Genomic DNA, 27,253 nt, shown 5'->3' with positions numbered 1-27,253 from the left:
GTATGTGACAACACTAATCAAAACTAAGCCGTTCCTAAGAACTTGTAGCTTTGTGCGAAATTCCAAAACAAACAAACAAACAAATCCTAAAAACTTATTTTAATTAACAAACATTATAACGAAAGACAAATTCATGAGAAACGAAGTTTCAAACATTATTGTCCTTTAGAAGAACTACATACCAGTTGCTTGTTTTTGTGCTAGATATATTTTAAATATAGGCAAGAAGATCAAAATTACAAAATATTTATCAATAAATAATTTTACGCTGTAAAACTTAGATATGTCTAATATGTGTTAAACCTAAGCCTATTTCTTTAAATATGCATCAGTTGTTATTTGAGATAGCCAGTTAATGCTTTCAATTTTTCGTTGATAAATCTTGATACACTTTTTAAAATCAGTTCCAAAAGAGATCAGTTTTTGTTGTTGTTTGTTACTGTTTAACTTCTTACCGTAAAGCTTAATTTGTTTGTTTGTTTCAGTTCAACTTCTTACCCTAAAGCTTAATTTGTTTGTTTGTTTCAGTTTAACTTCTTACCTTAAAAGCTTAATTTGTTTGTTTTAGTTTAACTTCTTACCCTAAAGCTTAATTTGTTTGTTTGTTTCAGTTTAACTTCTTACCTTAAAAGCTTAATTTGTTTGTTTCAGTTTAACTTCTTACCCTAAAGCTTAATTTGTTTGTTTGTTTCAGTTTAACTTCTTACCTTAAAAGCTTAATTTGTTTGTTTGTTTCAGATATCGCACAAAGCTGCATAAAAACGTTCATCATTTGCGAACCCTAATTTCCAACTTATCGACTTGAAGAAATGTTATCTTTTGTTTAAACAAAATTTAAGCCCAAATCATACGTGCAGATGGACCCGTGATAAAGCTCTAGAATTCGAAAATGATGATCGTGTTTCGATTTGTTCGCTTGTTTGGAACTAAGCACAAAGCTCCACAATGGGTTATATGTGCTTTGCCCACCACGGGTATCGAAACCCTATTTCTAGCGGTGTATGTCCGCAGATATACCGCTGTGCTATTGGGGGCGGCAGGAGTTTCGAAAGCCATCACAAAATATATTCTGCTCTTTAAGTAGTGGGTTCGTTATTAGACTGACAGTTCATTCCTTAGTGTAGTTTGTGGGCTGAACTAACTTGCTGTCTCCCATCTACAGACTAATTTACGTTTAGGGACGGTGGCACTGCCACCAAATTAAAATACGAATAATAATCAACAAACTGAGTCCATGGAGACCCATTTTGCGGTTCGCTTGAATAAAAGAATTTGCCGATCCCGAACGTTGTTAAGTGAAACAACAAATTAGACAGACGAGTAGTAAAATTGTGTTACAATTTTCTGCGCGTGACACAGGGACTGTGTCAAAAATCCAGAATATTATATAAATTAGGTTCGGTTTCAAAGAACATATCATTTCACCCAGTGATTATATATAGAGTGTTTCCGGGAAAACATAGGGACGTATTCAACAATCAAAAACACTTGTGCCAAGCTTACTTGAACAGTTCCAGCAGAGTTTGTTGCCAAGGAGACGAGATCTGAATAAAAAGTAAGCTGAGTTGTGAGGTTATGATTGTGTTTATTTATGTTTATGACAACATTATTAAAAAACGCTGTTCCTAATATAACCCATGTTTTATAAACATTACGACAAAAACGAAAACAATGTATATATTTCACCAACAATAAAACTACCGAAACATAATCAAAACTTTGTCCTTATTTGAAAAGTATATAATTCAGCAAATCTAAAGACAAATTAATTCTCGTGTTAAAAATAATAATATAACTTCTCTTCTGAAATGTGTTTTTTTTATAATTCAGTTGGCAAATAATTATTTCTTCTAAACTTGTGCATTTCAAAAGTTATAACCAGGATATTTTAAATAATTTTCTAGATTAAAACTTAGGGAAACTACACAGTGGTAAATCGCACGAAATTTAAATTTCTGACCAGCGAAAACTAGCTCATAAGTTGAAAATTTAATATCACGTGCCACAGTTTTCAGATCACAAGTTTAAAATAACGTAATTTTTTTCCATTTGTAAAACGTTAGGTTTACTTTGAACATTTTTAAACACATTTAATTTTACTTTAACCTAGCAAAATCCAAATTATGTAGCATATACGTCCGTTACATATTTCGAAAACAAAGTGTCTTAAAATTTACAAAATAAACATTAATTAACTCTGTAGGTCCAGAAAATTAAGACTAAGTAAACAACAAGTTGCCCCCAATGGCACAGCGGCTCAAACTGCTACAAACCGGGTTTCGACACCCGTGATGTGAACATCACAGATAGCTCTTTGTGCATAATAACAAAACAAACAAACATAAAAATTTAAAAAAACAACAACATAATACGGCTTTGTATTTAATAAATTCCATGTAACAAAAGTTTATCGAACAATGTGTTTGTTTGAAGTTAATCACAAAGCAACACAACTGGCTCTCTGTGCTCTGTTCACCACGGGTTTATCGGATAATAACCGCAACTTTTGTCAAATGTAACGTTTCTGTCAAATTGTGATGAAACTTGATTTCGCGATTTGTGGTACGAATTTGATTTCCTTCGCGAGCAGCAGAGTAAATGGAGTTAGATAATCCAGGATTTGTTGCCAGTCGCATCTGTTTGAGTTCAACAAAACTCCAAGGAGAAAACTCGATAACATTCGTAATGAGTTACATAGATCTACTCATTGTGTTGAGAGTAAAAAAGCTTTCGAAAAGCATTAGTGGCATCACTCATTAACGTCACTAAGCCTCTGGCGCCAAGAAACAAATGAAGTTGTCCATTAAGATGGGTTACAAATTTAATCTGTATAACGTTAGAAATTCATCTCCGTAAATTGAATCACCGGAAGTTTAATGGCACTAAGCTGTCCTCGCGCTAACTTACGTCACTGCATTAGACTCTTCGAAGTATTCGGGAGAAAGAAAAGCATAATATTTCAAAACTTCGTTAAGTGCTCTTTTAGAGGTTGGTTTTACTTTATATACTTGTTAGTTTTCTTTCGTTCAATAATTGTGGAAACTATGCGGAAAATCAAAGTTGTAAGTCTCTGATTTCTGACCAGAGAGTTCGGGAAACTTCGAAACTTTGAAAATAATACCACACAAAATAAATGGCCCAACATGGCCAGGTGGGTTAAGGCGTTCAACTCTTAATCTGAGGGTCGCAGGTTCGAATCCCCGTCGCACCAAACATGCTCACCCTTTCAGGTGTGGGGACGTTACAAGTGACGGTCAATCCCCCTATTTGTTGGTAAAAAAGTAGTCCAAGAGTTGACGGTGGGTAGTGATGACTAGTTGCCTTCCCTGTTATTATAAAAACAAACTGAGTATATCGTTGTTGTTATATGGGAACAATCTGAGTGTTTTGTTGTTCTTATAGGGGAACAAAATGATATTTTGTTGTTGTTACATGGAACAAACTGATAATTTCGTTGTTATTATACGAAAACACTCTGTATATTTCGTTGTTATCATAGAAGCAACCTGAGTATTTTTGTCGTTAAATGGGAAAAAACTGATAATTTTATTATTGAGAACAAACTAATAAATTCATTATAATTATTGGGAACAAACTGATAATTTAATTATTATTGGTGGTGTGTGTTTTCTTATAGCAAAGCCACATCGGGTTATCTGCTCAGCCCATCGAGGGGAATCGAACCCCTGATTGTAGTGTTGTAAATCCGGAGACATACTGCTGTACTAGCAGGGGGCGTTATTATTGGGAACAAACTAATAATTTCATTATTATTAGGAACAAACTGAATATTTTGTTGCTATTATTTGAGAACAATCTATATATTTCATTGTTATCATAAAAAAATATTGTGTTGGAATTTCGCACAAAGCTACTCGAGGGCTATTTGTGCTAGCCGTCCCTAATTTAGCAGTGTAAGACTAGAGGGATGGCAGCTAGTCATCACCATCCACCGCCAACTCTTGGGCTACTCTTTTACCAACGAATAGTGGGATTGACCGTAACATTATAACGCCCCCACGGCTGGGAGGGCGAGCATGTTTGGCGCGACTCGGGCGCTAACCCGCGACCCTCAGATTACGAAGCGCACGCCTTAACGCGCTAGGCCATGCCAGGCCCCGTAGAAACAACCTGAGTATTTCGTTGTTATTATGTGGGAACAAACTGAGTATTTTGTTATTATTATAGGGAACAAACTGAGTATCTCAATGTTGTTATTATAGGAAACAAACTGAGAATTTCTTTGTTATATTGGAACAAACTGAGTATTTCGTTGTTATTATAGGGAACAAATTGAGTATTTCTTTATTATTATACGGAACAAACTGAGTATTTCGTTGTTATTATAGGGAACAAATTGAGTATTTCTTTATTATTATACGGAACAAACTGAGTATTTCGTTGTTATTATAGGGAACAAATTGAGTATTTCTTTATTATTATACGGAACAAACTGAGTATTTCGTTGTTATTATAGGGAACAAATTGAGTATTTCTTTATTATTATACGGAACAAACTGAGTATTTCTTTGTTACATTGCAACAAACTGAGTATTTCTTTGTTATTATAGGGAACAAACTGAGTATTTCGTTGTTGTTATAGAGATCAAACTGTATGTTTCGTTGTTGTTATATTGGAACAAACTGTATATTTTGTTGTTATTATTCAGTTCTATTTTCATTGCTTCGTAAGGTTGTTACGTGAGAATACAACTCAAGGTACCCTATATAAAGCTGTCACGTGAGAATACAACTCAAGGTACCCTATATAAGGCTGTCACGTGAGAATACAACTCAAGGTATCCTATGTAAGGCTGTTACGTGAGAATACAACTCAAGGTACAACATATAAGGTTGTTACGTGAGAATACAACTCAAGGTACCCTATGTAAGGTTGTTACGTGAGAATACAACTCAAGGTACCCTATATAATGTTGTTACGTGAGAATACAACTTTAGGTACCCTATATAAGGTTGTTACGTGAGAATACAACTCAAGGTACCCTATATAAGGTTGTTACGTGAGAATACAACTCAAGGTACACTATATAAGGTTGTTACGTGAAACTATGCATTCCTCATTAATTCTCAAAACAAACACCAACATGGATCTGTTGCGGCTCGTTTTGTCAGTGTGTACCTTCATCTTATGTACCCAAGCACTCAGGTGCCATCTGACAGAGAACGAGGTGGCCAAGGCTATCCAGACGCTGGAGGATGGCCTGACCCAAAGGAGGGTGGCACAGTTCGTCGGTGTGTCACCAAGTGTCATCAATCGACTTTGGCGACGCTACCAGGAGACGAACTCTTATGGCAGGAGACCAGGTCAAGACTATCATCGTTGCACAACAGCCACAGAGGACCGCTACATCGTGACTAGCGCTCTGCGGGACTGGTTAGCTCCGGCTCGGTCACTGCGAAATGGCCTTCAGCATTCCACTGGAACCCGTGCGTTGACCCAAACAGTTTGCAATCGTCTGCATGATTGATGCTTTAGAGCCAGACGGCCTGCAAGAGGCGTTATTCTGACAGCGCGATACCATGCAGCCAGGATGGTGTTTGCTCGTCAGCACCTGGACTAGGAACTTCGTCAATTGTCCACCGTGCTGTGGACAGACGAGAGCAGGTTCACTGTGTCTGGTGATAATGGACGTGTGAGGTGTGGAGACGCCGAGGAGAGCGATTTTTTGTCTGTAACATTGTGCAAGGCGATGTTTATGGAGGAGGTTCTGTAATGGTTTGGGCAGTTATATGCTTGGGTGGCCGCACGAACTTACTCATACTGGACATGGGTGCTCTAAACACACCATGATATAGAGACAAAATGCTTACTCATACTGGACATAGGTGCTCTATACACACCATGATATAGAGACAAAATGCTTACTCATACTGGACATGGGTGCTCTAAACACACCATGATATAGAGACAAAATGCTTACTCATACTGGACATGGGTGCTCTAAACACACCATGATATAGAGACAAAATGCTTACTTATACTGGACATGGGTGCTCTAAACACACCATGATATAGAGACAAAATGCTTACTCATACTGGACATGGGTGCTCTAAACACACCATGATATAGAGACAAAATGCTTACTCATACTGGACATGGGTGCTCTAAACACACCATGATATAGAGACAAAATGCTTACTTATACTGGACATGGGTGCTCTAAACACACCATGATATAGAGACAAAATAGAGACCCATTGTAAGGCCTTTTCCGGTGCTGTCGGCTATGGGTTCATTCTCATACAGATTAACGCGCGAGCCCACGTGGCCAGACTGTGTATGGACTTTCTTGACGAGGAAGGAATAGAGACTTTTGAGCTCTAATAAACGTTTTAGTTTAAATTGATTATCATAATTTTTGGCTAAACACAGCTTTAAGCTTGTAAATCAAAAGAAAATATTCGTCTGTAAGTTTATTATAAGAGTGTATTTATACGTGACAAATGTATGAAAGTTTGTCAATACATTGTAATAAACCATATTTATATGTAGTCTAACCTTACACACTATAGTCAACACTGTGTGTGTGATTTTATAAAGTTATTCAATAATTTATAAAATTAAGTCTAGTGTGTGGGTCGCAAAAGATTAAGTTATAAACAATCTTAAAAACTGATAACGTCACGTGCTTGGAGAGTAGCGAAATAATTTGTGCAAGACTAAATCTAATTCCGAAGTGTGTACTTTTTTATAGGTTTTGTGTTTTATTAAGGTAGTACTGATTTATCAAATACCTAATCATATCTCTGGTGATGGCCCGGCATGGCCAAGCGTGTTAAGGCGAGCGACTCGTAATCTGAGGGTCGCGGATTCGCATCCCGCTCGCGCCAAACATGCTCGCCCTTTCAGCCGTAGGGGCGTTATAATGTGACAGTCAATCCCACTATTCGTTGGTAAAAGAGTAGCCCAAGAGTTAATGGTGGATGGTGATGACTAGCTGCCTTCCCTCTAGTCTTACACTGCTAAATTAGGGACGGCTAGCACAGATAGCCCTCGACTAGCTTTGTGCGAAATTCTCAAACAAACAAACAAACAAAACCTCTGGTGATACAAAGTACGTGTACAGGATTGTCACTCATCTGAAAGGTTTTAACGGGCTTCATCCACCTGTTTGGAGACAACGTATCGATTTACTAGTGGAGGACTTCAAGAGCAATGAGGACCCTCGCTAGGAGATGGAAACATCGACATTTTGTAACAGTCTCCAAACAGTTAAATTATGTCCATCCAAACCTTTCAAGATTACACTTTTCTGTTTACCAATAATTCTACTCTCTTCTTATAGCAATATACTTCCAGTTTTCTGGTATGAGCATTTTGTTTATTATTAGATCTATTTAATTTGTTTGTTAGGCCTATTTTATTTATCTATTAGGCCTATTGTGCTTATATATTTGGCCTATTTTAAGTTATTATTCAACAAATTTTCTTTGAGTTAACAAGCTTGTCTCGCGGCCATAGAAAAGAGTCAACTAGCCAGTATTGAAAGATAATGATTACAGTATATGCTTTAAGTTTGTCTGAGCCGAGTAACTTTATTCGGTTTATTAGGATCCAGTTGATTGTGGAAAGTCTAGTGAGATATATTTGATTTAAATAACCCAATTAATTTGGAAGTTTAGTTCAGCTAATGCAGTTAGCAGTAAATCGTTCAGTTTTAAGCTCACACAAACAACTGTAAATCTGAAAATTAACATCCCAATGGAGTGAATTAGTGAATTTCCACATGTGTTTACTGAATCTCGGGATAATATAGTTTTCAGAACAATATTTACATGGTGTCAAAATATAAATAATTTAACGAAAGACGAAACTGTAGAATATTATACCAAGTGCAAGAACAAGGTCAAAATATTAGATTTCAGGAAGTTACATCACAGGTTAAAAGTCACACACCCAAACCATCACACTGCCTCCCCCATGCTTCACTGTAGGTGCTTTGCGATGAAGTTTTTTCCACCGGCGTACAACCTGCAACTGGAACCAGATATTTCAAACTTGAACTCATCCGTCCATAACACCCTTTTCCAATCACCAACCGTCCAGTTTCTGTACCTTTTTAACAACTTTCAGTCTCTTGACAATATTTGGAGATCGAACTGAATGTTTTGTTAAACTGCTACATGACCAGATATTCCATTATCATGATTCTTCTTGATACTGTAGACCTGGTCACTTTTCTGTCATTTGATACATGGTTGTTTATTTCATGCTCGGTGACAGTCTTCCTACAGGCTACATAAACAAAGATACTTAACATCAGTATCATTGTATTTAGGTGTTCTGTGTCTTACTTTCTTATTTTCATATTTACCTGCTTAGGTCTCACGATTTATGGTGTTCTTGACAATGTTTGGGGAACATTTCAAGTCTACAGCAACTTGTTGGACAGTCCAACTAGCATCACGTAAATCTTTTATGTGGACTATGGGGTATACTGATAATTCTATACAGTCTAAGCTTTTTGAGCCGTGGCATGGCAATATATATATATATATTCTTAAAAACTGTTTTTATGAAAGTTTATTTCTAGAATGCTATTAAATTGATATCTTCTATCATATCCCGATACCACGTGCTAGCTTCTTTCCATATAGTTAAGACACTGCATGAGGTACTGTGTCTGTTACTTCAGACACTAAAGTTGATCAGTGTGATCATTCAACCAAAACTTTATAACATGCCCTTTGTACAAGTGTATGGGAATCATATAGAATAATAAGTATTCTCACTCTGGTTCATTCAGTTGTTAACAGGGGTCAGTGAAGTATTACCATACTGTTGAAAGTTACATTCTGTAATGGAACGGAAGAATTAGTCTCATAAATTGGAAATATTAATTAAATATTCTCTTGTCCTAACAATTTTGCACAATATTATATGAGACAATCAACTGATACGAATATGACTTATATATATTTTATATAAAAGACACGTTGTAATTGACGATCATTTTGGAACTAAAAGCGATCGAGATGAACCGTGGCCTTGTTGTACAATGCATTAGATTTTTATAGACTGAATATGACCAAAACGTCGTCCGTTTCTATGGAGATCTTATCACAGAAACTAAAATGTATTCCACGCTGTAATCCAGAAAAAAATAGAGTTTCTAATAACATCAGATCCACACAAATTTGAATAGTTGTTAGATGTGTAATGAATTTATTCAGCTCGAAAGTATGTATCTATCTGTAATAAATAAATTGCATGGTAAAAATTTCAAAACACGCACTAAAAAGTCTTGAATGTACATAAATCCTTGGCCAAAATGTTTTAATAATTTGTAACGAATAAGATCCTTATTATTAAAATGGAACACAAATTTTCTATTGTTAAACCGAGATATGTATGTTATATAAAACATCTACATGTGCAATTTGTATAACGAGACAAGTTCTTCGAACATCACGAACGACTTATTTGAAGAGCAAACAATTTCATCAGACACTTGTAGAACGGGGCGTGACTCGGCATTTCAACTAACACAATTAAACCAAAATATATATAATAACAAAATATAATATCAAATTATTATAAATAGTGTCTGTAATTTTATATTAGTTCATACAAAACATTTAGTACATTGTTGGAACTGTAATAACCCCCGAAAGGGACGTGGCATGCTGTCGGTGAGGTTACAGATGTGAACCACAGTGATTTCATTTCAAATTATCACAAAAGGCGCTGCAACTCGACCACAGTAAGTGGTTTAGGGTCGTGGTTACCAACTTTCCGGCTCTCTGTCTAACAGTTCTCAATGGGATTACAATGTGAATACTTTGATGACCATTACAATCTTGGAATATCCTCTTGGCCGAAATATTCCTGTACAACACGAACACTGTAGGCAGTGGTAACGTCATCCTGGAACACAAAGCTACTACTAAACCTTGCCATAGCATAGGGCAGAAGTATCGCTTCCATGTGATCTGTGGGAGGCACCATTGAAGTTTTCCTGGAGGATACGAAAAATAGTTTTTCCGTGATGAATGACTGCCTGAACATGTACTGTACCACCTCCTGTGTATTCCCTGTGGGAGAGTATTGCTTTATCTATCCTCTAGGCAAACAACGAGCACGAATCCTCTCATCAATTTTAAAAAGCAAAGCTCATCTCAAAAGATAAGATTTCGCTAGTGTTAAAACTGTAAGTTGGTAAGTTGTATTACCCAAATAACATGGTAATGGCGGTTAACTCTTGTTAATATCGGTTTGCAGATAGTCCTTCTTGTTAAATAAATTTTGTTTGGTAAATTCCCTATTAACTTTTCTTTTGGATACCTAAGAATAAATTTATTAATGCTATTCCTGTTGTAAGGTGTTGTAAGACTCCTGTTGAACATGACGTAGTCCTACGACGTTTAGATGTTCAAGATACACATGGGAGTTACCCTTTTATCCTGGAAATGTCCATTTGTTTCACATCTTTTCTGGACAACCAAAGAATTTAACTTCTAACTCGAGACGATACATGACTCTACACTAAACACAGAGAAATTGTCTGAATACAGTATTAATCTGTTTCGAAAAATATCATTCCCAAAACACACCCCTTTATAAAAAACGTGTGTATGTGTGTGCTTTGATGAACCAATGTTCAAAACAACTTATACAGACCAGAATAACAACTCGTACATGTTTGTCCGATCAAACGCTATTTTCTCTATTACTTCTCGTGCATTTACTCAATATGTACTACATGTTTTTAGACAGAAACATCAATATAGAACAGTAGGTAAACATATTTAGCTAGTAATATATCTGTATATATATATATATATATATAAACACACAAGTTGATGAAGCCTTTAAAAAAAAACTGGTATCGAAAGCTTAATATTCATATACGCCTTCGGGCCCGGCATGGTCAAGTGTGCTAAGGCGTTGGACTCGAAATCCAAGGGTCGCGGGTTTGAATCCCGGTCTCACCAAACATGCCCGCCCTTTCAGCCGTGGGGGCGTTATAATGTGACGGTCAATCCCACCATTCGTTGGTAAAAGAGTAGCCCAAGAGTTGGCGGTGGGTGGTGATGACTAGCTGCTTTCCCTCTAGTCTTACACTGCTAAATTAGGGACGGCTAGCGCAGATAGCCCACGAGTAGCTTTGCGTGAAATTCAAAAACAAACAAACAAACAAACAAAACAATATGCGCCTTCAAATACTTTTACAGCAGTTTTGTTTTCTGAAATCTAATGTCATATTCTGTAGTTGTAAATAGTGATGTGAGACGTGGGAAGTACCAACATACTTATTAACATATAACGTGAATTTAAATCTATGAAATTTATTCATAAGATCTGAGTAGAAATGAATATTTTATACACAATGAGGGATCACTGCTATGCTTACATGTGACTTCGCTTAACGTGAATGATTGACGGATGGTATCGAACGGAGAATCCTTCGTTTCTTTAGCGTGCATCTTGATGTTTTTTCGTCTCTGCAGCTTGAGGATGGTATTACGCGAGTAACATGATACCGAGACGCTGACATGACACGAGTTTATGAGTGCCACCATTTTGTTCTTGCTCGTTTGTTTTAAATAAAAAAAAAATTTGTAATGACACTTCACTATTATCCATCTCCGATAAATATAATTATTAGAATTTTGGCAACGATATATTCGAACAGGATTTTCGCTAGATAAGACGCTTCATGAAACTGTTATTTTCTTATCAGATGGCCGTCTCAATGAGTGTAATAATAATAAAATTCCGTTTTATGATTTTGTAATAACTTAAACTGCACTTTTAGTTGGCGCATTTAATTTTATTGAAAATGATAAATATCACGAAAACATGTTAGGTTCTCAAACAGAAAGATGTGTTAATACATTGTTCGTGTTAGGGGATTTAGGCTGTATATGGATTTATTTCAAAAATACTTTGTAGTTCTGTAATTTCTGGGTGTGTTAGAGACAGTAGAAGACAGTGTTCTGAGTAGATTAGAGACAGTAGGAGATGGTGTTCTGAGTAGATTAGAGACAGTGTTCTGGGTGTGTTAGAGACAGTAAGAGACGGTGTTTTGAGTAGATTAGATTTAAAATATCCAAAATAAACTCCGTTCACCGTAAATCGACTAAAATCTTTTTTCCTTCTCACTTTAGAGTAAGATTTTACTTTTTAAGAAGTCATATTATAATTCAGATAAAATTAAATGTAAAACGTTATTTAAACGAAACTATTAATTGGTTGAAATAATTCTGTGTTCTTCATGTAGAATCAAAAGTTGAACCCTTACGACACAGTTGCTAAGATTTGTTTTTTTTTTAATTTCTCAGAAAGCTACTCGAGGGCTATCTGCACTAGCCGTCCCTAATTTAGCAGTGTAAGACTAGAGGGAAGGCAGCTAGTCATCACCATCCACCGCCAACTCTTGGGCTACTCTTTTACCAACGAATAGTGGGATTTATTGTAACATTATAACGCTCTCACGGCTAGAAGGACGAGCATGTTTGGTGTAACGGGGATTCGAGCCCACGACCTTCAGACTATGAGTGGAGCACCCTACCCACCTGGCCATGCCAGTCGCTGTTAAGTCATCGGCAATTTATAATTTTTGCTGGATGTTTCAGAAACCTGTTTGTGTTGTTTTTATCTGTATGCAGAAACACTGTAACTACTGTTAAAATTGACTTGCTGAACTGATAGTTCACTATCGTATTCAACAACATTAGTTTCGTCCAGTCACATTCTTGCTCTCTCTCGCAGGTAAGTCCTCAATCTTTTATCACTAAAAATTATTTTTCGATCCCCGTGGTTGGCATTGCACAAATAATTAATTGTGCAATTTTGCGCTTAATAACAACAAAGGAGCAAATAATATCCAACTACATTCCAAATATTCGCTCAATAATGTTTAAACTGTTATCTTTCAAAACCCAAAATTTCCCCTGCCCCAAACGTCAGGAGGAATGCGATACCCCATTTTCTCTAGAAATCAAGGACTACCAACAGGTGTTGTTAGAGACAAAAAGCAGTCTTCATAACAATGTTTCTGACTAGTTGCATAGAAGCAGAAGTATTTATCAATTGAAATCTGTTAAAAATTAGAAATAAGAGGATACTGACGCTAGTAACAAGTTCTTAAAACAAATAACCTAACGTGATCATGTAAAATCAAATCCCACTTATTGTCAAAGGAACACACAGGATTTTGTGTATATCGTGCGATACACAAATGTTACACGAAATAAAATGTCTGGAAGCAATAATCGAAACCCTTTTAGAGTGTGGTACTAAATAGAAACGCTGGAGAAAATTATCACTTGGATGGACCTAAAGCATGTTAACTAATAGTAAGTAGCGAAACGTTTAACAAAATCACACGAGACCTACAGCTGCAAGCTTCATCAGTTCCTGCTAATACAACTTGGTCAATGAAAATAAAACTCAGAAACAGTGAATTTTTATACGTATTTAGGTGGAAATTTGTTTAATATAAAGGTGTTTTGAGCTATAAAGGCATCTTATGCACTCATGAAGTAAACGGCCAAGTCAAAGGCCCAAATATTATCGTTCCTAACTTTGCAGAATTTTCTAGATGGAAGGAAGCCATAACTTTGAACTTAATAATATTATTGGCTGAGTCAAAGGCTCTAAAGACCCAGGTGTTTTCTTCTCCAACTTTGAAATACTAACTAGATCGAAGGCAGCCAGAGCTTTGATCTTAATGTTATTATTGGCTGAGTCAAAGGCTCTAAAGACCCAGGTGTTTTCTTCTCCAACTTTGAAATACTAACTAGATCGAAGGCACCCAGAGCTTTGATCTTAATGTTATTATTGGCTGAGTCAAAGGCTCTAACGACCCAAGTGTTATCTTCTCCAACTTTGAAGTACTAATTAAATGGAAAGTAACAATTTTGTCACTATTAAAATGTACCCACATGTGAAAGTGTACGTTCAGTGGTAGCACAGTAGGAATCTTGAACCCTACGATTCTCACTCAGACGTTTTATTCACCAGACAATCACTCCTTACGATTCTCACCCAGACGGTTTATTCACCAGACAATCACTCCTTACGATTCTCACCCAGACGGTTTATTCACCAGACAATCACTCCTTACGATTCTCACCCAGACGGTTTATTCACCAGACAATCACTCCTTACGATTCTCACCCAGACGCTTTATTCACCAGACAATCACTCCTTACGATTCTCACCCAGACGGTTTGTTCACTAGACAATCACTCCTTACGATTCTCACCCAGACGGTTTATTCATCAGACAATCACTCCTTACGATTCTCACCCAGACGGTTTATTCACCAGACAATCACTCCTTACGATTCTCACCCAGACGGTTTATTCACCAGACAATCACTCCTTACGATTCTCACCCAGACGGTTTGTTCACCAGACAATCACTCCTTACGATTCTCACCCAGACGGTTTATTCACCAGACAATCACTCCTTACGATTCTCACCCAGACGGTTTATTCACCAGACAATCACTCCTTACGATTCTCACCCAGACGGTTTATTCACCAGACAATCACTCCTTACGATTCTCACCCAGACGGTTTATTCACCAGACAATCACTCCTTACGATTCTCACCCAGACGGTTTGTTCACCAGACAATCACTCCTTACGATTCTCACCCAGACGGTTTATTCACCAGACAATCACTCCTTACGATTCTCACCCAGACGGTTTATTCACCAGACAATCACTCCTTACGATTCTCACCCAGACGGTTTATTCACCAGACAATCACTCCTTACGATTCTCACCCAGACGGTTTATTCACCAGACAATCACTCCTTACGATTCTCACCCAGACGGTTTATTCACCAGACAATCACTCCTTACGATTCTCACCCAGACGGTTTATTCACCAGACAATCACTCCTTACGATTCTCACCCAGACGGTTTATTCACCAGACAATCACTCCTTACGATTCTCACCCAGACGGTTTGTTCACCAGACAATCACTCCTTACGATTCTCACCCAGACGGTTTATTCACCAGACAATCACTCCTTACGATTCTCACCCAGACGGTTTATTCACCAGACAATCACTCCTTATCTTTACACAACATGGAGTAACAAAATATTTTAAACACTTACAGATTACATTTTTTAATAATATATTTTGAACTTTAATCATTACACGTTTATTTTTATTTCTATTTCTTCACTCGTTGGATATTTCCGTAGTTCAGCATTGGTGTTATGTTTTATAGTGTTGTGATTTATTTGTTCTACAAATCAGCCACAAGCTTACAAATATTTAAGTTTTGATCAAAATTTAATATAATGTTTAAAACCTCTCAAAATAATTTAGAAAACTAGTGCATCATAGATTACTGCGGGGTAAGAGTTGCTCACGACTTATTTGTTTAATGTAAAGTACATGCTTGGCTTTCCGCGCTCTCTCCATTGCAAGTAATCGAACACCGGATTTTTGCGTTATTATCCCGTGAACTTACTGTTAACCCACCGGGGTTACAAGGATACAAATTCTCTAAGGAAGTGTGGAAGTTTTCTCACTTTGCAATAAAGAACTTAAACCACTTTACACGGCATTTGTATGTTTGGTTTGTTTGGTTTTTTTTAATTTCGCGCAAAGCTACACGAGGGCGATCTGCGTCCCTAATTTAGCACTGTAACAATAGAGGAAAGGCAACTATTCATCATCACCCATCGCCAGCTCTTTGGCTACTCTTTTACCAACGAATAGTGAGATTGATCGTTACATTATAATGCCCTCACGGCTGAAAGTGCGAGCATGTTTAGTGCGAGGGTTAGTCGAACTCAGGTTACGAATCGAGCGCCCTAACCACCTGACCGTGATGGACCAATTATCTGTCTTAAAAGATAATATACATGTATAACACAACTATAACCGATACTACTATTTCTTTTAGGTTTACGTTGCTAGTGGCAATTTGGAAGTTGTACGAAAATTTATGGAATATTCACACCGTACAAACTAAATATAACTGACGTGTATTCTACCGAAGAAACCTTCAGCTTTGTTTTAATAAATGTTTTTTTTTATTATTCAGAGAGTAACTATGAGTTTTAAAGTTTTTTTGTGTGTAAAAGTTACCTTTTTAAATTTTATATACGTTTCTTGATCAGTCTAAATTGAATACTTTGGGCTCGTTTATGGCAGTTTTGAAATTATTTGGAAGCTAAGGTATAAGGTTATACTAGGTTCAAGTTTCTCTTCCATCAGCACAGTCAAACTTGTGTAATTTACAGATTTTGTTTTCAGCAGCTTGTGGAAAAAAAGATTCTCAGATAGGAAGATATGAAGATAGATATGAAGATATGAAGAGTTGAAAAACAAAAAGTTAAAAACCTGCATTATGAAGGGAAAAATTATTTTCTGTTTGCTTTTTGTATGGCGATAATTAGAAAACATATAAATAATATATTATTATTATACTTGAAAAAACATATAAATAACCCGTTATTATAATACTTGAAAAAACATATAAATAACCCGTTATTATAATACTTGAAAAAACATATAAATAATCTATTATTATAATACTTGAAAAAACATATAAATAATCTATTATTATAATACTTGAAAAACATATAAATAACCCGTTATTATAATACTTGAAAAAACATATAAATAATCTATTATTATAATACTTGAAAAAACATATAAATAATCTATTATTCTAATTCTTGAAAAACATATAAGTAATTCATAATCCTAAGTTCAAGTTTTGAGATAAACCACAGATGGCAAGACAATACTGTTTTCACGATAGCGGTCAGTAAAGAAAATACGAGTTAATTCTTTTAAGTGTACGAATATGTATCTAATTCCATTCTCTTGCGCGAGATGATATAGCTGTATTGCGCGTAAGCAGACACAATAGAATCATTAGTCAGGCCACTGGATAAGAATTGAATTTTTAATTTAGTCTCGAGCGTTTCGTGACGTCATCTCATCAGCCACACGGGAGTCACTTGATGACCCGTTAATATTCGTTGGACTTCAAATATGCTTCTTACAGATATTTCGATTTGAGCATGCGTAAGACTTAGCTTTCCATTATATTTCTCTCATACGACAAATATTATTCTTTCCTTAATGTCTCAACATTTATTATATATTTGATGGTCCCTGAAATACTGCTGGAAATAAGTTCGTTTGACAGGTTGAAGCATTTGTTAAACTTCGCAAAGAAATGGAAACGTTAAAAAGTCAATCAAATAACATGGAAACTATAGAAGTCAGCCGTTATATTACTTTTACTAGCCTCCTTAACAGATCTAATATATAGTATATTTTATATGAAATCCAAATTATTATTTTAAATAGTTCTAAAAGTTCCACACAATTTTTGAACTTCTATTTTCACTATTTTTCTTGGACTTGTTAAGAATAAGAGCGCCATCTAGTTTGTAGAAAATATTTCATTTAATTAAAAAAACAAGGAAAAAAAACAAACACATTTTCGACTGCATGTTCCATTAGCGTGTGAAAATATTTTATTTCCGAAAAATTAAACTTTCGATAAACCTTTATAAGAACAATCGTGTGTGTAGATTCTGTGATCTATCGTACTATAAAAACCGTGAACAATGAAACACGAAATATATAAAATATTCGTGATCGAAAATCACTGTTTGAAATATGAGACAAACCCTACGCCGTTTAATTCGATTTTTCTTTTTGTGAAAGCGACTAGATAATAATAGTTTTAATATCGGCATTAAGCCAACGTGATTTCTTGTCGTAACAGGTAGTGTAGCTCTTTAGATTTCGTCTTCGATCACAATATATCGGAACTTTTTTCTCAATATAAAGAATGATTAACATAATATCCTGATTGCTTTGAAGGTATGAAAAATGTATCGTTCAATATATTTAAACTGCTTTAACTGCATGTTATTGGTAATTCTGCGTCATAGTTTACTTCATTTCATTTGAAATTCATCTATTCATTTGTGTCTATAATGTGAAATAATGTCCCAGATTATCTTACTTTAAATTATTCAAAACAAGTTCCAATAACATTATTTATGGAAATTATCACAGTAGCTAATGCAGGGCAAACCTTATTTCATCTCAGTTATTTAACTGAAGATAGAAGCTCTGGAAAAAAAAGAAAAATTGTTATGTTGTGCAATAAGTTTCCTTACGGTTTTAATTGTTACGTTGTGCAATAGGTTTCCTTACGGTTTTAAACCCTCAACAAAAACTACTGACTAAAGGTTAGCCTCCGAAAAATGTTATCACAACCAATAGCAAATCACGTTCATTTGTTTCTTAAGTTGTTGCCGAAACTTGTTGTCCGAAGCGTTCTGCTGGAGTTTTGATATTCCGCATGTCCAAATATACATAATGATAAAGTTCCATTTTCAGTTGGTCTGTTTGTTCAGTTGAAGTATTAAGGTGCACAATGGATTATTCATCTGGCGTCCATTGCAAGAATCAAACTTCGAATTTTTGCGATATAAGCCCTCTGTTTCCAAGATATATTACGAAACATACTTTCAATAATATCTTAAAACTTTGTTTTATTCGTGAGTGTGATAAATAATCAGTACGTGGTTCTATTTCATTAGTTATGAAATCTTTGTGCTGTTTGTTCCAAACATGAGCAATCTTTTACAAAGAAATTAGAATAATTTGCTATTTTCAGGGCATGGCTCTCTTTATTTTATTTAAAATTGTTATCTTTAACAGTCTGCTATAAAGATATTTAAATAATTTAAATTTTTTATGAGGGTTTCTCAGAAAGAAGAAACTAAATATTCTGAATACTTAGTTTCATATTAACCAAAACCCAAAACCATGAGCTTCAGATGATAAATCAAAAACCTTTGGTATATATTTTCACGTTTCTCTTTTATTGGTACATTCATTTTAATTATTGCTTTCCAAATACAACTTAATATAACTTACTATAGTTATTTTACGGTTTCACTGGGGTAGTTCGTTGAGAAAGCGCCATCTAACGACAACTTAGAAGAAGAATAACGATCATCTTTGAGAAGATTTTTGCAAGAAAGATTGGACCACTTACCTTTACTGTCCTCCTAGTTGCCTGAACGTGAGACTGTTAAGGAAGAAAAGTACTAAATGTTGGGTAAGAAAAGAAAAAGTGACTGAATGCATTGGTCGGTTCTCGGCTGTCGGCGTCCGGTATAGCCGGCGGCTTCCTTAAACTACAAGCCGGACTCGGTTTACAAAGATATCGGAAGTCTACCGGGAAAATGGACTGAGAACTTGTGACGTACTGTGATATTGATTAGAGTTCTCTCATAGAAGCAAACGTCGGCACCTACGTCAAAATGATATGTAGCGCAAATAAGTTACTGTAAGTACATTACACGCATGTGAAGAGTCGCTAGTTTTATCTCATTAATTATGATCATTATTCGTACTATTTTTTTTATGTCTATTTATTTCTTTATTCGCTTCTTCAGCAGTTAGTTCTACCACGTGGACCGAAATAAAAGAGTTATCAAAATATGTTTATAATATCATAAAGTTCGGGTTCGAAATGGCTGCGTTAAGTTCTGTAGAAACCGTAGAGAGAGCGTAACAGACGGGCCGCTAGATGGCGATTACCATTCATGACACGAACGTGGAGCCTCTAATGAAAGTGGACCTCATCCATCAAAAGATACGAACTTTCCTTATTTTCGTGTTATTACTTTAAGAAAAAGCATCTAAGTGTTAGATAAAGCAGAGATGATGGCGCACGGATCGTATTAATTAATGGAGTTGGTGTGTCGAAGAAAAAAATAATGTGTCACGAACTTTGAAGTTGGTAGAGTTATGCATTTCCCACTTACAACTGTAATGAATCATAAGGCTGTCAAGAACAGCAAAAGGATATCGCATGTTATTACAGCGAAAATCTTATACTGTGTAATGTATTTGCCACCTGAAAGCATTAATGCTCTAATAAATCACTACGGTTGAAGTGAATTATCTCAATATACTATGGTGATTAATTAGAAACTGGAAGTAAACGCAATGCCCAAACCTTATCAATAGTCAAATAGTTCCCTTGGCCCTCTTGTCTTTCACGGCTTCAGGATTGATACATATCATTAGAGTTGTTTAATTTGTGTTAGTTGATGTTGGTGGTGGTGGTGGTGTTTCTGTTTTCAGTAGCAACGCAAATAAATATTAATTGTCCTTATAAGTTTTGAGGACTTCTTGGTACGTACATTTGACTTATTCCAGAAAAAGAAACATAAAAATCAGTCACCCTGTAAAGGAAGCAGTTAGCCAGTACTCTTCTGGATCATTCTTCAGGAAAATAAGTAAAATTAATCATCCCAGAATTTTAAATAATTATTCTCTTCCCGTGCGCGCATGCGTGTTTCTTCGGTAACAAATGAACAATTAGACCATTGTCTTTAACTTTGAAATATGCCAAAAACGTCACATGTAACGAGAAATAGCATAAATAGTTACGATCCTGTGATGATCATTGGCTGATTTATCACAACCTTAACCCCACTTTCTAAATATTACACCACTGTAGTTTTTAACCCAATCACGTCTCTTGACTGTTGCATTTTGTAGGTTAGCATTTTTCAATGCCCTTTTGCAGGTGAGAAGAAGCAATTGAAATTTTATTTCGTGTAATTAAAGGCATGCACAAGGGGCATTTCGGTCATTTGAGCATTACTGTTAACGTTCTGCTTATAAATATAATGCTATGGGATTTTGGTCAAGTGTTTAGGGCGCTTTGGTCGTAATCTGACGGTCGCGGGTTCGAATCCACATCCCATTAAACTATGCATTATAATGTATAGTCAATCCCACTATTCGTTGATAAAAACGTAGCCCAAGAGTTGGCGGTAGATGGCAATGACCACTTTCCCTCTAGTCATAAATTGCTAAATAAGGGACGTGTAGCTTTGCGCGAAATTCAGAATAATCAAATAAACGATTACACCTTCCTCTCATCAATAATACTAATTTATTTGCCGATTTTTAAAGTGCTTCTCCGCCAAATTTCATCCATATTTAATGAAATTCCACTACCTCTTCCCTCGAAATGTAAATCAGTATTTTTATAAAATTCTGTATGTGTGTCCGTTTATAACTGGCGAACAGAGGGAATGATTATCACCAGTTCTGGTGTCCACTTTCAGGGAAGGTGGTGGAGGGAGAAGAGTTTCGGGATCTTAACCCTTTATATCACCCCACGTGGGCCTCAATATGAACAGGGACGATACTTCTATATCCCTCCACTTGGGCCTCAATATGAACAGGGACGATACCTCTATATCACCCCACGTGGGCCTCAATATGAACAGGGACGATACTTCTATATCACCCCACGTGGGCCTCAATATGAACAGGGACGATACCTCTATATCACCCCACGTGGGCCTCAATATGAACAGGGACGATACTTCTATATCACCCCACGTGGGCCTCAATATGAACAGGGACGATACCTCTATATCACCCCACGTGGGCCTCAATATGAACAGGGACGATAGATAGCTGGCAATTATTGAATGAAAAATAAACTGATTTTGTCAGAAGTTTCTTAAGAAACAGTTTATTTAATAACATTAAGTTTGAAACTTGGTTTTCGTTTTAAGAATTCTAAGAATGCTGCAAATTTATTTGTTGTATATATATATATATTTGGATTATTTACAAACTATTAAGAATAATAAAGGGTCTGCTAGGTCTGAAGCTAATATTTTTCTAACATTCATAACATCAAAATGTACGAGGTTGAGCGAAACAACATTCCATATTTTCTATTTCAACTGCACCTTATAATATACATGGGCTAAACGATCACGTGAAAGAGACTCCTAGATTTCAGGCATAGCCGTCCATATTTTCGAACTGCCGATTAAGAAAAGAAAACCAGTCAGAATCGCCACCTCTTAGTTTCATATTCTTAATCGAATAGTGGAATAGATTCTCGCTTTTGTTACGTGCCCAAAACAGAAAATACGGAGTGCGTTGAGAGGCAAATCACGGGCTTGAACTCTGGACCTTCCGATCCGATCGATAAAATAAAGATGAACAGATTCGTCTCAAAATGTAAAAACTTTTCTAATAAACAATTACTCGTCTACCAAAGATGTCTGCGTAAATTCAAGCGAGTGGTCAGAATCGGAAGGACTTAAGTGACCATTTTAGTTGCGGCATAACAGCTCGTAGAAAGGCTTCATCATGTCTTGACCGATTTGAGATCTAATTACAATTTGGGACTTGGGAGGTCAACCCCTCTCGACTAATTTATTTGATCACGCTTGAAGTCTCATACATTAATTTAATATAATCATGCCTAAAAGATTTTCAGTTTGAGGGTAGGCTGTTAGAGATCTTGACGACTAATAAATCGAATCCAGTATACAAGCACTTTATGTTTGGTGTTGAGGGTGCACAAAAATATAGCTAATAAAAGAAGGAGGGAGGTGTTAAAGATTCATTTACCCTACTTCTGCCTAAACAAATTTCAAGTGCCGCAGCTATTGAGAATTTTCTTTTGTTTATTTTTAAACATACTTTAAAGTCATTAGCTACGTGTAATTCAGTCTTGCTTAACTTAAAACCTGCCTTATGGCTACCAAAGTAATACGTTATTTTGAAAACAGGTACTTAAGATTAATAACAAATATAATGGCTACGTAATTTGTCTTCCTTGAAGTGAATTTTATTTATATTTAAGAAAGAATTATTTAACAGATCGGGGGGTAAAGCTCCATCCGTGGATGAGCGGTAAGTCAGTGGGCTTATAATTCTAAAATCGAGTCTATTGCGTGACTTTATGTTTTACAAAATTAAAAGAAAAACAAATCTAAGGAAATGATGGAATTATAGTCTTTCAGGCTATAATGGTTTCGATAATTTACAATTACGTGATAACCAATTTAACTTGTTTGGTTGAAGTTAAGCACAAAGCTACACAATGGGCTAATTGTTCTCTCTCACCAACGGTATCGAAAGCTGGTTTGTAGCGTTGTAAGTCCAGAGACATACCACTAAGCTACTGGAGGGATGAAACAATACGAGCTGTCTGAATATTGTGCCTGATATCAGTAGACATAATATTTAATACAAATAGCCATGCGAAATTAACGATAACGGAGTCTAATATTTTGAAAAGCTGAAAAAAAAACTAAATATAACAAAATAGCGAAGATACGACAAGTGAAATCTTAGTTAGTTTGAATTTGAATTTTAAAAAAGTAAGCCTGTATCTTAACAACAAGCCCCCCGCTAGTACAGCGGTAAGTCTACGGATTTACAACGCTAAAATCAGGGATTCGGTTCCTCTCGGTGGGCTCAGCAGATAGTCCGATATGGCTTTGCTATAAGAAAACACACACATACTCTTTATAATACACTTTAAAAAAATAATCCTGCGTCTTAAATTAAAATGAACCCTTAATAAACTCGAGTTCATTTACTTTGTTATAGGTAAACTTAAAAATGTGACTCGAATATAATCTCATGCGAAGTTTTAATCATTGTTTAAAGACGTGAAAAATAAAGTTGTGTAATCTGACGAGCTTTATCATGTATTGCAGGTAGCTAGTTCTTCTAAAAATGGCGAAGCGTTTTCCTCTATATTTTGGTAATAATATTCACGATGTACTAACTACGGAAATGACTTCATTTCCTTATAAGTTAACTAGAAACAAAACTCGGTTGTTCATTCCTCCCTTTCTTTTGTATTTCTTCTGTTAGTATTCTCATTTGGTAACTCCATTTAGAAATTCTGCTCGTAAAATTATTTCACTTGATACAAAATTACGTATCGAAGAACTCAGCAGTCTGGAATCTAATTCAGAAAATCGTCCACTTTTGTTCCACTTCATGAGTTATATTCATGCAAAAATGTATTTAACCTGCTAGAGTGTTTTCGAATAATATAATGGGTTAACACAAATTACTGCAAGCTGTGCTACAAGAACAATAACTTCAGGCTTAATGTATTTAATTCAATTTGCATGTAGTTATTTATATAACAAATTCATTCCGGTTAGTTCATCAACGTTTCGTGGTACAAAAACTCAGGTCAAGATGATATCTGACAGAGTTTTCTTAAGCAAATTATATTCAATAGATAATTCAGGTGTTTTAAAAACCATAATGAACATAAAACAACAACACAACTTAACAGCGAAAAGTGGGATTGACCGTAACATTATATCGTCCACCCGACTAAAATTACAAGTAGGTTTAGTGACTGGGATCGAATGTGCGAGCCAGAGGTTGCTGGTCGAGCGCATCAATCACCAGTTTCTAAATTATATGGTCTCTGCATTAAAGAAAACAACAATAATAACCGAACAGCTTTATACTTAATAAGGGTATTTATAATTTGACAATTATCAAATTCAATAAAATACTTATGTGAGAAACTAATTTAAAATTTATATTCCTGACAATTAAATAGTAAGAAAAAAAATCTAAAATCACATTATGATACGTATGCAAGATAGTACGAATTATTGTTATGGAAAAATCTGCTATCAAGAAGAGTTATATTCAACTTGAATCGATCCGCAGGTTCAGTTTCTACATTTTTAAGTAAGACTATAATTAAATCATACTTTAAATGATAACAAAGTGCACTTAAAACAACTTTTTTTTTTTCCATTATCTACTTAGAAAACTTCAAACAATATGCCATTAAGATGATATATTTCTAATGGTTTTCCAGACTTTTTATGCAGATGCATTAACGTTTGCTGGACTACGTAACCGAAACAAGACTACAATCTCCTCTATATGGGATAAGTTTTAGCTCTGAAATCAATAACTTAGAAATTGTTTTGGATTTAACTTGTTTCAATCGATTTATTTCTACCAGATTTTTTTCCCCTTTAATCTCCAGAGATGAAGGAACTTGTAAGCTAGATAATAGAGCTGTATGGTAATACATAAAGTGTTACGTCTTTACTTAGAAGAAAATAGCATTCTAAAAATAGCATTTCTATTTACTGCTCGTAACAAAATTGATTTATTGTATTTTGTTGAAAACAACAACAACAACAACTTTCTTTCAATTTGTTTTTTTTTTTCAATGATTTGTTTGTTTCGTTTTGTATAAGCGCATGCCTCCACTCTAGTGGCACGCTGGTATGTCTGCGGACTCATACTGCCAAAAACCGGTGTTCGAAACCCGTGGTGGGCAAAGCACAGATAGCCCTTGGTTTATCTTTGTGCTCAATAACAACAAGTAAAAGGGCATAGCTTCAGAATGGGATATCTGTGCTGCGCAAACTGTCGGGATCGAACGCTGAATTTCAGCATTACAAGTTCTTAAGCCAGCTTTCCGCTACCCCACTGGAGGGCAAACCTAAGAAATTTCCGTCTTGGTGTAGAAGATGATTTTACTTTACATTTATGTAACACTCATCCAGAGGGAGCTGCTCAGTCTAAGAGTTACCACCAAATAAGTGTTTCAGAAAGTGAGTAATTATTAACTCTCAAATTCGAGGAACGATCCTCTAGGTGGACACAGCGCATATAGGCTATTGGCCAGGTTTATCCTAATGTCAAACAAGCAGATGAGCATTGAGTGAAAATTCAGGTAATATATCTGAGGAATTAATTATCAGAAATGAATATAAACTGTTGATAATTTTTTAGTGTAACTCTTGAACAATACATTCAAGTTCGTAACCCATCACCGCACAGACTTATTCTTTCAACTGTGGAAGCGTTAAAATGTCATGAGCAATCCTACTATTTGTTGGTAAAAACCTAGTCCAAGAGTTGATGATAAGTGGTGATGATTAGCTGCCATCCCTCTAGTCTATCACTTCTAAATTGTGGATGACTAGCGCAAATAGGCCTCGAGTAGCTACGCGCAAAATTTCAAACACAGACAATTTAAAATAATATGCATTCTGATCAAGGCTTAACTACAAGTTGTAGAATAATAAGCTAGACACTTTTTGTTATAGCTATAATAACAATGATCCTAAGTTGTGTTGTGGAAGTTTGGTTTATTTTGAATTTCGCGCAAAGCTACACGAGGGCTATCTGCGCTAGCTGTACCTAATTTAGCAGTGTAATCCTAGAGGGAAGGCAACTGTTCATCACCACCCACCGCCAACTCTTCAGCTAGTTTTACCAATGAATAGCATCAACAATTATTTAATAATAGATGAGTTAGTGTAATAATAGCTTTGTTAAATAAACTGTTGTGTTAACAATTATTTAATGGTGGACAAGCTACTGTAACAATAGACCTGGTAAATATACTGCTTTATTAATAATTTAATGGTAAACGAGCAACTGCAACAATAGGTCTGATAAATATACTGCTTTGTTAGTAATTTAATGGTAGACAAGCTATTGTGACAATTGCTCTGATAAATATACTGCTCTGTTAATAATTTAATGGTAGACGAGCTATTGTAACAATAGCTCTGTTAAATAAACTGCTAGATGAATTACTATAATAATACCTCTGTTAAATAAACAGTTGTGTTAATAATTTAATGGTAGACAAGCTACTGTAACAGTAGCCCTGATAAATATACTGCATTGTTCTTGATAACGAGAAACCCATTTGAAATTAAAATGTATCTCAGATCGTTGTTCTCTCTATATCATTAAAAGTGTTAATATCCATACCAGCCGTTTTGAGATACATACTGATTTGTTAATAATTAAATAGTAGGCAAGCTACTGTAACAATAGCTTTGTTAAATATATTGCTTTACTATTAATTAACGATAGACCTGTTAAATAAACTGCTGTTTTATTACATATTTAATTGTAGATGAGCTATCATAATAATACGACTGTAAAATCTACTATTGTCTTAACAACTCTTTAGTATTTAGTAAATACTTTGATTTGTTTGTTTGTAATTAAGCACAAAGCTGCACAATGGGATATCTATGCTCTGCCTATAACAGGTATCGAAACGCGGTTTCTAGCGTTGTAATCCAGTAGACATACCACTGTGCCACTAGGGAGGGTAATAACTATGGATAAAACTACAAAACCCAACAGCCCCAGTTCTTTGGAAAGGTGGGACTTCCCAGTTTACCCCTCATAAATAAAGATCCAGTTTTAGAGCATAGATTTTTGTCTTTGATTGATTTATTAAACCCTCGTGACTTCATGACATCATGAACGTAGAAACAACTGTTCATTGTTGGTTAAGCTATTGTAGTAATTTTCTTTAAAATGAGTTTGCATCTGTATGGATACAACTCTTATCCTAACTATGTCTCCAAATTTCCATATACCCTTCTTCTTATTAACAAGAAGTTTTTAAC

General features: G+C 35.5%; 1 protein-coding gene and 1 long non-coding RNA gene across 2 annotated transcripts in view; one reads left to right on the top strand and one right to left on the bottom strand.

Moving 5' to 3' along the window:
- Positions 1-1,013, top strand: part of LOC143227040 (uncharacterized) — a 30,676-nt gene extending 29,663 nt beyond the window's left edge. The window contains exon 3 of the long non-coding RNA XR_013014837.1: positions 739-1,013. This is a non-coding gene — a long non-coding RNA (uncharacterized LOC143227040). The remainder of the gene's footprint in view (positions 1-738) is intronic.
- Positions 1-19,189, bottom strand: part of LOC143224863 (glutamate-gated chloride channel-like) — a 373,200-nt gene extending 354,011 nt beyond the window's left edge. The window contains exon 1 of the mRNA XM_076453239.1: positions 19,036-19,189. The gene's annotated coding sequence lies outside the window, so the exon portion shown is untranslated. The remainder of the gene's footprint in view (positions 1-19,035) is intronic.
- Positions 19,190-27,253: the final 8,064 nt, after the last annotated feature.

The sequence above is a fragment of the Tachypleus tridentatus genome, chromosome 9 (assembly GCF_004210375.1).
Source record: "Tachypleus tridentatus isolate NWPU-2018 chromosome 9, ASM421037v1, whole genome shotgun sequence".
Lineage (NCBI taxonomy): Eukaryota > Metazoa > Arthropoda > Merostomata > Xiphosura > Limulidae > Tachypleus > Tachypleus tridentatus.
Note: the sequence above shows the minus strand (reverse complement) of the source record. Positions and strands in the feature narration are given on the sequence as shown.